The 14,236-nt window shown below is 45.4% G+C and overlaps 1 protein-coding gene across 4 annotated transcripts in view; it reads right to left on the reverse strand.

Annotated features, from left to right (window-relative positions):
- Window positions 1-14,236, reverse strand: part of LOC311149766 (agrin-like) — a 403,861-nt gene that overhangs the window by 237,590 nt on the left and 152,035 nt on the right. For 2 of the 4 annotated variants that reach the window (XM_084186991.1, XM_084186989.1), the window contains exon 1: window positions 26-336. The exons of the other annotated variants lie outside the window; for them this stretch is intronic. The gene's annotated coding sequence lies outside the window, so the exon portion shown is untranslated. Of the gene's footprint in view, window positions 1-25; window positions 337-14,236 lie in introns of those variants that run through there. 4 annotated transcript variants of the gene reach the window in all.

Genomic DNA, 14,236 nt, shown 5'->3' on the forward strand with positions numbered 1-14,236 from the left:
AAATTGTGAGGGGGGTTCTTGTTACCTTCCTCTGTCCGAGAGTGTCACTTGGTTTTCTCCTTGTCTGAAAAACAGTTGCTTATTCACACATTTTTCATTGAGGAGAAGCTGCTCGTTGAGGAGAAGCTGGATCGATCTGTCTTTTCTCTCCTTTTTCTCAAGCATCCATTCCTTCCGTCTGTTCCTCTTCCAGAAGCTACTCCCAGTTGCTTGTCCTGGGCTCTGCTGCTGATTATCTTCTTCAAGTTGCTCCTCCGAGGGACAGGGCCATTCACTGGCAGCCAAAACTACAACTTGGAGCTCTGTGTATTCATAGAGTATTCACAGCGCACACAATCCCCAGGCAGCAGGTAGTCCACTGTGTCAATACACTTTGCTGCTCAGCCAGCCAAGCCCCAGCCAACGAGTGAGTGCGAGAGAGAGAGAGAGAGAGAGAGTGTAGCCAGCGAGCTGCAGATAGAGACAGCCAGAGCAGAGCAGGAGAGTGATGAAGATGAAAGAGGAAGAGAAGAGACACTTGGTCCACCTCTTGCATTTTACAACAGCGGCTGAGCGTGTCGTCTCCCGAGCACTGTCACTATTTGGAGCAGTGCATCTCCCTGCTTGCCTCAGCCCTGAGGAAAAGACAGCGTGGAGAGGAGAGGGGGAGTGAAAGAGAGGGTCTGTCTCTAACAAAGAGTGGAGGGAGAGGGGGAAAGACGAGGGAAATTAAAGCTTTTGGGAATATTTTGGGAATACTTGGGGCCTGTTGGGGTGGAGGGCAGCAACAGTGCAAGAAAATAAAAAAAAACTGAAGAGGGATTGGTCTCAAAGATGTCAACCACCTCCTCGTTTAATCTGAATGAAAAAGAAACCCACTAAAGTCGAAATCAATTCAAAGGTTTCTGACACACAAAACAACAAACATTTAATGAGGTGAATTAATAAACCATGGGGGAATAAAATCGTATACATTTAGGTCAATCAAATATTGGCCAATTTTCAAATGCTAATTGGACCAACACACTTCCAATCTGCTGGCAATGTGCCTCGGTACAACCTCCCTATACGGTTCACATGAATAAGCCCATATTCAATTAAAAACATATTCAAACTGGGGATTTTTGTTCCCCTTTCCCCCGTGACAAATAACAGACAAATGAATATTCCACAGGTCTGGCGACTGATCTGAGAATAAATTTGCACCTAAACCCATAGCATGTCATTTTATGTGCTTTTTTAAGATTGTGGGGCGGTCACGCCTTGTTTTGAAATACCACTATACATCAATATCTACTTACACCAACACAATGGCAAGTGATCATCCGAGCAAGACAGATGCAAGGCGGTATAAATCAAATATTTATGTTCTTTCACTCTCTCTCTTTCACCCTTTCTATGCCTAACACATGAACGCGCACACACACACACACACAATACGTACCCATGAATGAATGCGCACACACACAGACATGCATAGACACACGCACACTGATGCATAAAGTAGCTGCATTTATACAGAAAAGGCATGAGCAAACAATCTCATTGTGCCACACCTACAAACACTAACCCTTCACATTTCTCTCTCAAACACACACAAAATACACCTTTATTTCAGTCTCTCTCTGACATACACTCACACACACAAACAGGGTGGGGATCTGCTCTGGTCCTGCAGTCTGGAGGTAACCTCTCAGAGAACACAGGGTCACCCAGGTCTCAGTCAGCCTGAAGGGGGCAGGCAGGGTTCAACCACCAGCTGCAGCCTGCAGCCCAAGGCTCAGCTCAGCTCTGCCCTCACGAGCAACATGATACCTTTACAGGTAGGTTACTTTAGCCAGAGGTCTGCTTAAACCCTCTCCCATTGCACATCAAGGCTGAGTGATGGACTGGGAAAGATAAACCTAGTTTTCTCTCTCTCAGGACATGGTACACAAAGCAACAATCTCATGATCTTCCTACAGTGATCTAAAGTACCTAAACCATGCGGAATCCATTCAGTAGAGGGCGCCACTGAGCTGTTGCTCTTCTGAGTCACTCAACGTAGAGCCAACACGACCCAAATAGACTACTCAGTTCACATCAAAGCTCATCTCTGATCCATTTTTAATGCCGCTGATATCGCGAAAGGTTAACATCGCTCTCAGAGTGCTTTGAAATGGCAATTTCCATTAAGGAGCCAAAGGAGTTGGACTGACCCCATCTTTAACATGATGATGGGCCAATCAAGAGGAGTTACAGTGCCTCCAGAAAGTATTCACACCCCTTTACTAAGCTGAAATGTCTTGAGTCAATAAGTATTCAACCCCTTTGTTATGGCAAGCCTAAATAAGTTCAGGAGTAAAATTGTGCTTAACAAGTCACATAATAAGTTGCATGGACTCAGTATAATTAAATGTTTTAATGACTACCTCATCTCTGTACCCCAAACATACAATTATATGTAAGGTCCCTCAGTCGTGCAGTGAATTTCATGCACAGATTCAACCAAAAAGACCAGGGAGGTTTTCCAATGCCTTGCAAAGAAAGGTACCTATTGGCAGATGGCAAAATATATCCCTTTGAGCATGGTGAAATTATTAATTACACTTCGGATGGTGTATCAATACACCCAGTCACTACAAAGATACAGGTGTCCTTCCTAACTCAGTTGCCAGAGAGGAAGGAAACCCCTCAGGGATTTCACCATGAGGCCAATGGTGACTTTAAAACCGTTAGAGTTTAATAGCTGTGTTAGGAGAAAACTGAGGATGGATCAACAACATTGTAGTTACTCCACAATACTAACCTAATTGACAGAGTGAAAAGGAAGCCTGTACAGATAAAAAATATTCCAAAACATGCCTTGTGTTTGCAATAAGGCACTAAAGTAAAACTGCAAAGAAATTGGCAAATAAATTAACTATGTGCTGAATAAAAAGCATTATGTTTGGGGCAAATGCAACACATCACTGAATACCACTCTTCATGTTTTCAAGCATGGTGGTGGCTGCATCATGTTATGGGTATGTTTGTCATCGGCAAGGACTAGGGAGTTTATGATAGAAATAAACGAAATAGAGCTAAGCACAGGCAAAATACTAGAGGAAAACCTGGTTCAGTCTGCTTTCCAACAGACACTGGGAGACAAGTTCACTTTTCAGCAGGACAATAACCTAAAACACAAGGTTGCTTACCAAGACGACATTGAATGTTCCTGAGTGGCCTACTTACAGTTTTGACTTAAATTGATCAACAACCAACTTCTTACACAATCCAGGTTTGCAAAGCTCTTAGAGACTTACCCAGAAAGACTCACAGCTGTAAATTGCTGCCAAAGATTATTCTAAAATGTATTGACACAGGGGTGTGAATACTTATGTAAAAATTTTTTTTTCTAAAAACATGTTTTCACTTTGTCATCATGGGGTATTGTGAGTAGATGGGTGAAGAATAAAAAAATCAATTTAATCCATTTTGAATTCAGGCTGTAACAACAAAATGTGGAATAAGTCAAGAGGTATGAATACTTTCTGAAGGCACTGTAGCATGCAGCTTGTGTTATGTCTCTGTATTCACGGAGGGCAAGTTGCACCTTTTGCATGGATGACTGGTGACGAAAGGATTCAGGTCGGAGTACGTGAGTGCAGTAGAGCGCACGTCCTGGTCTTTCAGACAATCAACGTCTCGAGCTAATTGATCAAAGGCCATATGAAATGGCTGTACGCCGACCCGAGTAAGAACTTAGATTACTGTAAAAAGGGTAAGGTTGTTTGTGTTCAATGTTTATGTGTGCAGTTGTGACACGAAGACACAGTGTCTGTGATGTGACATGAATTGAAGATGAGAAATTAGCTTTGTCCATAACCCAAAAGGAGGCAGGGGAGAGGAAAGTATAGTGATCAGACATGTACAGTATGAGCTAAATTGAGGTAGTCAAATTGCCTTGTGAATCCAGAGAGACGCCCTTGTAGCTGTGCATGGCTAACATCATTATCCTTCATTGGGTTTAGGAGTCGCAGAGAAAGAGAGAGCAGAACAGACCGATTGGGTGTAAAGAGAGGATCGTGTTGCTGTGCTCTGGGCTAGTGATCTGAAGTGTGATCGAAGTGGGAACGGGGATGTACCAATGTTCCAAAGCAGGGTGGTCTCTCCTTTACACCATGACTCACACCTTAACACACACACACACACACACACACACACACACACAGGACAGTGAGTGACGTTTTCATCCCTCCAGTTGCAATCAATGAGCGTGACGGTGATGCCCAAGGCTGATCTTAGCCCACCCTTGTTGCAGAAGAAACTGGAGCTGTTCCGGTTCAAGCTCTGCTGCTGTTTAATAGCCATTCTTGACTAATTTAGCAGCTGTCTACAGCTGCCCCTGGTTCTAAATGCTCAAATAAGGCAATCCTGAATCATTTTATTGCTATGTCATTATTTGTACATCTGTATTGCTGGCTGGATTGTTGCTATGGGATGTTATTCTGCTGTCTGTAGCTGATCCTAGTTCAGTTACTACTCCTCACCACCAGCACAGGCCTCCAGTCTTCACCTCCTTCCCCTTCTCCTCTCCCATTAGCATCCATCTCCACATTTCTCTTAACAGACCCCCCCAAGATGGCATTTCTGGGCACCTATGATCATAACCTAAGGGTTGATCTTGGTCCTCCCACACCACTCCCATTGTGGCAGTATCCTGAAGGCTAAGCCAGTGCCTATGTCGGGCCCCCTAGGCATCCCTGCCACTACTTCGTTAATGGAGAAGAACTAACTAGTAGCAGCCACTCATTCATTAGCCCTCTGCTTTCTCAAAGCCCCCCCCCCCCCATTAGTGCTAACAATAATGATCTGAGCATTTAATACCCTCTTTGCTCCGCTGCCTCGCCATGTTTATTCATTTTTTATCCCAGGCACTTTTCTCTTAATGGCCTTTGAAGAAATGATTCCAATGGGTTTGCACAGAGAGAGACAGAGTGAAAAGGGAGGGGGGTAAAGTAGGAAATAACTGAGGGAACTTTGCTGCTAGCGCCGAGCTAGTTGGAGACTCATGCTTTTCCATGTGGTGGGCATGTGGAGCGTGAATGTAAGTGTGGCACTGGAGGATGGGGTGCTGTGTGTCAGGGTACAGACGGTGTCAGTGATCCACGGAGAGAGAAGTTTGTTGTTGGCTCTGACAGCCCTGACAATGTGGAGATACAGTGATGGAGCTGGGGATTGAGTCAGGTGTCAGTCTCTGGCCCAGGCAGCGATCTGACAACCAGGAAACATTAGGGCCAAGTTACACAGTCTACGCCAGGGGTGCACTGCACAATTCAGGCTCCTCCAGTTCCCTAGTCCGTCTAGCTATTGTTAGTCCCCTTGTTCCTTGATCAATGATTGCCACTGATTGGCTGGTGACTGCATGTACCTGGTTTCCCAGCTAAAAGGCAAACGAAAACTAGCAGGAGCTTTGCACCCTTGGTCTATGCATACTGATGTGAAGTACATGTTGTTCAAGTCATCAGCTGCACATAGGTGAGTAGTTACTGCAGGTGTTGCGTCATGGTAATGGACAGTGTGAAATGCTGAATGGCCACAGTAGTTCACCTGAAAGCTTTTTCCCCTGACAATGACCTGAGGTCAGAGTAGCCTACTATGGAATGGATCAAAGGGGGTATACCAAGGGGTCAGGGTTTGAAGGTTGTGAACTGCAAAGGGACGAGGAATTGCGTCGGTTGAAAAGTCAGAGGGCTGCTGGTAAGATTGTGAACATCCTATCTCCAAAGCAAACATCCTATCCCCCCACACACACACACAGGAGGAACCTACAGGCCAAAGCATGAGAAATTGATTTATGTGAGTGAAACTAAATAAAAATGTGGCAAAATCTATTTATCATACCATACAGGAGCCAGTCACCAAAACGAAACGAAAAGAGCTGACTACAGTAGCTTGACATAAATAATCGTGAATGTTTTAGATGTTTTGTAGGTACATAAAAAAACATGTACTTTACCTCAATTCTCTATATACAGTGCATTCGGAAAGTATTCAGACCCCTTCCTTTGTTCCATATTTTGTTACGTTACAACCTTATTCTAAAATGTATTAAATAAAAATAAAAATCCTCATCAATCTACACACAACACCACATAATGACTAAGCGAAAAAAGATTTGTAGAAAATTATTTACATAAGTATTCAGACCCTTTGCTATGAGACTCAAAATTGAGCTCAGGTGCATCCTGTTTCCATTGATCATCCTTGAGATGTTTCTACAACTTAATTGGAGTCCACCTATGGTCAATTCAATTGATTGGACATGATTTGAAACGGCACACACCTGTCTATATAAGGTCCCACAGTTGACAATGCATGTCAGAGCAAAAACCAAGCCATGAGGTCGAAGCAATTGTCTGTAGAGCTCCGAGACAGGATTGTGTCGAGGCACAGATCTGGGGAAGGGTACCAAAAAATGTCTGCAACATTGAAAGTCGCCAAGAACACAGTGGCTTCCATCATTCTTAAATGGAAGAAGGTTGGAACCACCAAGACTCTTCCTAGAGCTGGCCGAGCGGCCAAACTGAGCAATCGGGGGAGAAGAGCCTTGGTCAGGGAGGTGACCAAGAACCCGATGGTCACGCTGACAGAGCTCTAGAGTTCCTCTGTGGAGATGGGAGAACGTTCCAGAAGGACAACCATATCTGCAGCACTCCACCAATCAGGCCTTTACCACCAATCAGGCCTTTATGGTAGAGTGGCCAGACGGAAGCCACTCCTCAGTAAAAGGTAAAAGGCACATGATTTGATTTGACAGCCCGCTTGGAGTTTGCCAAAAGGCACCTAAAGGACTCTCAGACCATGAGAAACAAGATTCTCTGGTCTGATGAAACCAAGAATGTCACGTTCGTTGAAGGACGGGTCAGACCAAGGCGCAGCGTGAAATGCGTACATGTTTATTTACACCGAATAAACACACGACAAAACAATAAACAAACGAAACGTGAAGTCCTAAGGCTGAACACACAACAAACCTATACACTGAACAAATCCCACAACTAACGAGTGCCAATAGGCTGCCTAAGTATGATCCCCAATCAGAGACAACGAGCGACAGCTGTCTCTGATTGGGAATCACACCCGGCCAAACATAGCAATACAACATCTAGACTGAAACATAGAACACCACACCCTGACTCAACATACAGAGTCCCATAAGTCAGGGCGTGACAAAGATTGAACTCTACTTAAGCCTAATTAATAACTTGACCATGCTCAAAGGGATATCCATCATCTGCTTTTTTATTTTTTACACACATCTACCAAATCGGTGCCATTCCTTGCAAGGCATTGAAAAACCTCCCTGGTCTTTGTGGTTGAATCTGTGCATGAAATTCACTACTCGATTGAGGGACCTTACAGATGTGTGGGGTACAGAGATGGGGTAGTCATACAAAAATCATGTTAACCACTATTATTCAACACAGAATGAGTCCATGCAGCTTATGTGATTTGTCAAGCACATTTTTAATCCTGTTCTTATTTAGGCTTGCCATAGCAAAGGGGTTGCATACTTATTGACTCAAGACATTTAAGCTTTTCCTTTTGTATTAATTTTCAAAAATGTTCTACAAACAAAATTCCACTTTGACATTATGGGGTATTGTGTGTAGATCAGTGACACAAAAACTCAATTTAACCAATTTAAAATTCAGGCTGTAACAACAAAATGTAGAAAAAGTTAAGGGGTGTGAATACTTTCTGAAGGCACTGCATCGCAATTATTTTCACATACATTCAAAGTAAGCATTCGGATACATTTTATTTCAAAAGATAAGTAGTTGAATATTTTCATGTATTTGGAAAAATAGTGTTTTTGAAATATTCAAATACATTGACTCAAATACACTTCCATGCATTTATCCCAGGTATTTGAAAATAGTATTTGAAATAAGTATTGGAATATCCTGTTGTTTTGTTTTTACCATTCAAATACTCAAATAAAAGTACTTGTTTTGGGTTGTGTATTTGAAAATACTCAAATACACAGAAAAAGTATTTTGAATACCAAATACTCAAATACCCATGTATTTGAACCCAGGTCTGGTTCATACCTGACAACCTGGCCAGTTATACTGTGGTATAGAAGCTATAGCTCCTGCTTGCCTTCCAGTCACCAGCAAATAAAAAATCTCAAACATTGCCAGAATTCCCTGTAGGATGTGTACAACATTCAAGTTGCAGAGGTTTTTTTCTGTAAACAGCAATTCCAGGCTTCATCACTGAACTGCACCAATGCGAAAAAGACGAGACGTAACAAAAACAATCTGTGTATGGACTTCGGCACTCCATGTAGGCACTTTCAGATTGTTGACAATTCCCCCTGGGTGTTAGCCAATACCTATACCGCATGTGGAGGGAGATGTAGGGGGTAGAGAGAGGTGGGAGAGGAAGAAGTACTGTACGTCATTACATTATCTTCCCCACAACTCACTCTCCGTCTTCATCACCCACGTCACGACAGCCGTGACTCAATCAACGGAAAGAAGGAGGCGTCGCGCTTTCGTGCCGCTGTTCACTCGTCTGTCTTCTAGAGGCAGAGAAGAAGAAAACAAACGCTAACACACGACAGTGAGCTTGGCATGGCGACAGCTAGCGAGATCATCCATTATAAAAAAAATCATAAAAACAGATAAACTAGGCAAATGATGAGGAACATCAACGACGACCAAAACCATGACAACGATGGCAGAGGCAGTTGAGTAGTTAGACAGAGGCCTGCAGCGCGAGCGGCAGTGGCAGGCTGGAGTGGGTATTTCAGCCTGGGGTTAAAACAGACGGATGACTTGAAGTGGGGAATGGGGACAGTCGTAGCCATGAGGCAAATTCCACATCCTTCCTGGCAGCCCAGAGAAGTGACACAAGCCAACATGGGCCCAGTGGTTTGCTAGGGAAGCGGGTAAAGGCTGAAACGGAGGCCAGCATCGATGGTGTGCAAAGAGTAGAGCCACTGCACATTCAGTCAGGCACATGTATCACACTCACCTACAAAATCACAACACACCAGAAGTCACACACCACATGTCACCATGCATGCACACACACACACACACACGACACACAGTCTACATATCAAACAGATTTGATGCTACTAGTCCAACTACTTTACTATGGTAGTCTCCCTCATACCCTTGTCTAATCGTAGAAATAGAGCAGATAGAACCTACAGGCCTCTCTACCTCATACTAAATTCACGTGCCCCTATCCGAGGTGGCAGCAGTTTGAATTATTGCACTGTTGCTACGGTAACACACAGTATGCAGAAACGGTGGCGTGGCGAGAAATATGGTAATTTGTGAGTTTTAATTTATAGCCAATGCAAAGGAGGCCGCTTGGCATGGCCCACAATTGCACAGTGCTTTTGATAATTTGGGTCAGTGTCACCATATTTCTACGAGCAACACGAAGAAAAACAGCTCATCCGCCACCTCTTCTCTGTTATTCATCTCCCTCTATCCTAACACCTGCGGGCATTTGCATTCTGTCGACTTTACCTCTTCTCTTTCATTTCTTCTCTCGTGCACTACATTTCCTGCATGATAACTTAGCAGCAATTTGAACACCGGCGTAGCACAGAGGCAGTGGATAATGCCTTATGCATCCAAAGTAGAGAAATCTCATTTTTCAAAAGCCTACTTTGCTTCTCTTCCTTCCCTCCCTCCACCTTTCTTCTCCCATTCCTCCTCTCCAGTTTCACATAGAAATCCCACTGGTGACAATCAAATCCAGATTTTGGCATATGACCCCAGCAATCTCCCCTCTCCACCACTCTCCAACCTTGTGACTGGCCTCTCAAAGGCAACAAATGAGCTCCATAGCCCCTCAGCTCACTTCAGTGTCAAAGCTCACTCATGTGACCACCTTGGAACCCTTAAGATGGCGCAGGAGGAGATCGCTGCCATTTTACGGCCATCTAACCAATGGTGCTATTATGTGTGTTTTTTCGCATTATTTGTAATTTATTCTGTACGTAATGTTTCTGCCACCGTCTCTTATGACCAAAACGAGCTTCTGGATATCAGGACAGTGATTACTCACCTCATATTGGACAAAACAAATTATTCAACGAGTCGGACGCGAAAGATATTCTACAGACACCCGACAAGGCTATAAATCCCCGTCATTCGCATAAGAAAGAGACGGAGATATAATGGACGTAGGTCGGGGTGCCTTGTAAGGATCCGACGGCGAGCAAGTAAACTGCCTCTTCCATCAATCCTATTAGCCAACGTACAATCATTTGAAAACAAAATGGACGACCTAAGATCAAGGTTATCCTACCAACGGGACATAAAAAACTGTAATATCTTATGTTTCACAGAGTCGTGGCTGAACGACGACATGGATAACATACAGCTGGCGGGATATACGCTACATCGGCAGGATAGAACGGCTGACTCCGGTAAGACAAGGGGTGGCGGTCTGTGTATATTTGTAAACAACAGCTGGTGCATAAAACCTAATACTAATCAAGTCTCGAGGTTTTGCTCGCCTGAGGTAGAGTATCTCATGATGAGCTGTAGACCACACTATTTACTAAGATAATTTTCATCTATATTTTTCGTAGCTGTCTATTTACCACCACAAACCGATGATGGCACTAAGATTGCACTCAATGAGCTGTATAAGGCCATAAGCAAACAGGAAAACGCTCATCCAGAGGCAGCGCTCCTAGTGGCCAGGGACTTTAATGCAGGGAAACTTAAATCTGTTCTACCTAATCTCTACCAGCATGTTAAATGTGAAACCAGAGGAAAATAAACCCTAGACCACCTTTACTCCACACACAGAGACGGATACAAAGCTCTCCCTTGCCCTCCATTTGGCAAATCAGACCATAATTCTATCCTCCTGATTCCTGCTTACAAGTAAAAACTAAAGCAGGAAGCACCAGTGACTCAGTTAATAAGGAAGTGGTCAGATGACGCAGATGCCAAGCTACAGGACTGTTTTGCTAGCACAGACTGGAATATGTTCCGGGATTCTTCCGATGGCATTGAGGAGTACACCACATTAGTCACTGGCTTCATCAATAAGTGCATCGATGACGTCGTCCCCACAGTGACAGTACATACATACCCCAACCAGAAGCCATGGATTACAGGCAACATCCACACTGAGCTAAAGGGCAGAGCTGCCGCTTTCAAGGAGCGGAACTCTAACCCGGGCGCTCATAAGAAATCCCGCTATGCCCTCCGATGAACTATCAAACAGGCAAAGAGTCAAAAACAGACTACAGACTAAAAAGGGACGCACAGCCGCGAGCTGCCCAGTGACACGAGCCTACCAGACGAGCTAAATCACTTCTATGCTCGCTTCGAGGCAAGCAACACTGAAGCATGCATGAGAGCATCAGCTGTTCCGAATGACTATGTGATCACGCTCTCCGTAGCCGATGTGAGTAAGACTTAAGCAGGTCAACATTCACAAGGCCGCAGGGCGAGACAGATTACCAGGACGTGTACTCTGAGCATGCGCTGACCAACTGGCAAGTGTCTTCACTGACATTTTCAACATGTCCCTGTCTGAGTCTGTAATACCAACATGTTTCAAGCAGACCACCATAGTCCCTGTGCCAAGAACACTAAGGTAACCTGCTTAAATGACTACTGACCCGTAGCACTCACATCGGTAGCCATGAAGTGCTTTGAAAGGCTGGTCATGGCTCACATCAACACCATTATCCCAGAAACCCTAGACCCACTCCAATTTGCATACCGCCCCAACAGATCCATAGATGATGCAATTACACTCCACACTGCCCTTTCCCACCTGGACAAGAGGAACACCTACGTGAGAATGCTATTCATTGACTACAGCTCAGCGTTCAACACCATATTGCCCTCAAAGCTCATCACTAATCTAAGGACCCCGGGACTAAACAACTCCCTCTGCAACTGGATCCTGTACTTCCTGACGGGCCGCCCCCAGGTGGTAAGGGTAGGTACCAACACATCTGTCACGCTGATCCTCAACACGGTGGCCCTTCATGGGTGCGTGCTCAGTCTCTCATGTACTCCCTGTTCACCCATGACTGCATGGCCAGGTACGACTCCAACACCATCATTAAGTTTGCCGACGACTCAACAGTGGTAGGGCTGATCACCGACAATGATGAGACAGCCTATAGGGAGGAGGTCAGAGACCTGGCCATGTGGTGCCAGGATAACAACCTCTCACTCAACGTGATCAAGACAAAGGAGATGATTGTGGACTACAGAAAAAAAAAAAAAAAAAAAAAGAGGACTGAGCACGCAACCATTCTCATCTACGGGGCTGTAGTTGAACAGGTTGAGAGCTTCAAGTTCCATGGTGTCCACATCACCAACAAACTATCATGGTTCAAACACATCAAGACAGTCGTGAAGAGGGCATGACAAAGCCTATTCCCCCTCAGGAGACTGAAAAGATTTGGCATGGGTCCTCAGATCCTCAAAAAGTTATACAGCTGCACCATCGATAGCATCCTGACTGGTTGCATCACCGCCTGGTATGGCAACTGATCGGCCTCCGACCGCAAGGCACTACAGAGGGTAGTGTGTACGGCCCAGTACATCACTGGGGCCAAGCATCCTGCCATCCAGGACCTCTATACCAGGCGGTGTCAGAGGAAGGCCTTAAAAATGGTCAAAGACTCCAGACACCCTAGTCATAGAGTGTTCTCTCTGCTACCGCACGGCAAGCGGTACCGGAGTGCCAAGTCTAGGTCCAAAAGGCTTCTTAACAGCTTCTACCCCCAAGCCATAATCATGGCTACCCAGACTAATCATGGCTACCCAGACTATTTGATTTGATTTGATAAAAGGGTTCGTCATTACTTGTTCAATACCGTTCATGGTGTCAGACTGAGGCACGTACACTGGAAAATGCAGGTCTGGATGTGTGTGATGTAGTGGGTGATTGAGGATGTGGGGCACCCTCCTTCAAGTGGTGTGACTGGTGGTAAAAATAGACCCAGTTGAAGGGAATAGGTTCATCAGGGCTCACTAATGTGTGATGAATGAGCTGGCTGAGGTAGCTCGGCTAGGAGACCTACTGCTGTTTTTACACCCCAGCAGTGGTGGCCAACCTGGGGCGCTGGGGGGTGGGGCGGGGTCCTGGTGGATGGTGGTGGGGGTCGTAGACCTGTGGCTTACAGTTCCCTGCTCCCATGGGCCTGGTCTCTTGAGTAATGCTCTCTATTTTAAATCAGAGAGAAAGGGAGGGGGGGGTTTGGAGCACGTATATACACACACACAGACAGAAAAGCTCAAGCACACACATGTTCACAGAGACACACACAAACCGACTGCAGGCAATCAGATCTCATGGGAAAAGGGGAGCCAGAGACGAGAGAGAGAGAGAGAGAGAGAGAGAGAGAGAGAGAGAGAGAGATGGAGGAGGCAAAGAGCAGAGCAGTCGATATAGGGAGCAAGGGAGAGAAAGAGTGTGGTGGGAAAGAAAGGCAATTTTCCGTGTGTGTGTGGCACTGGTGTGGTCATTAGCAGCCTCTGTCAGAGAGCAGTGAGAGGAGAGGTGGTGATGGAGGGAGGAAGAGGACAGAGAGAAAGGGACTAAGATGAAAAGGTAAACAGAGAGGAGAATGAGAAGGAAACAGCAAAAGGAGAAAACACAAGGGAGCTGGGAAGGCAGTGTGGAGCTGAGGAAAGCCAAGCAAAGGACTCAGAGCGGAGGGGGTGAGAAGAGATAGAGTGAGTGAATAATGCACTGGTGTGAGTGGTACCACAGCCAGCCAGAAAGAACGAGAAAATTTGAGAACTAGAGAGAGAGAGAGAGTGAAAGAGAGAAATTGAGCAATGTAACCGATCAGCCCCAGCTGTGTATTCGTTGAGTGTGTGCATGCACATGTTCTTGTGTGTGCATGCATGAGCCTGTGAGTCTGTCCTTTTGGTGTGTGTGTGTGTGTGTGTGTGTGCATGATCTTGTGCATGTGTGTGGTGCTGGCAGGCCTGGGAGTTCATATCAACTCCCCATCGCTCCGTCGCTCTAGCAGCCAGACAGACAGGCAGGGCTAGCTCCTGGGATTGGGCCAGAGGGGGCTCTCAATGCCGAGGAGAGGGCCTCCTGCTACACCCTGGACATGATCCAGGACCTTCTGCTCCTGGACCCATCTGGACCAAGGCTGGCAGCTAGTTGTGCTCTCACTGGCTCTTAAAGGTGACCCAGGCTAGCAATGTTAGAGCCAAGAAGCACAGTCTAATGATTTAATAGCGCATTACACTGCTGTTAGGCT

This window comes from Coregonus lavaretus (assembly GCF_964263955.1).
Source record: "Coregonus lavaretus genome assembly, chromosome: 22".
Classification (NCBI taxonomy): Eukaryota; Metazoa; Chordata; class Actinopteri; order Salmoniformes; family Salmonidae; genus Coregonus; species Coregonus lavaretus.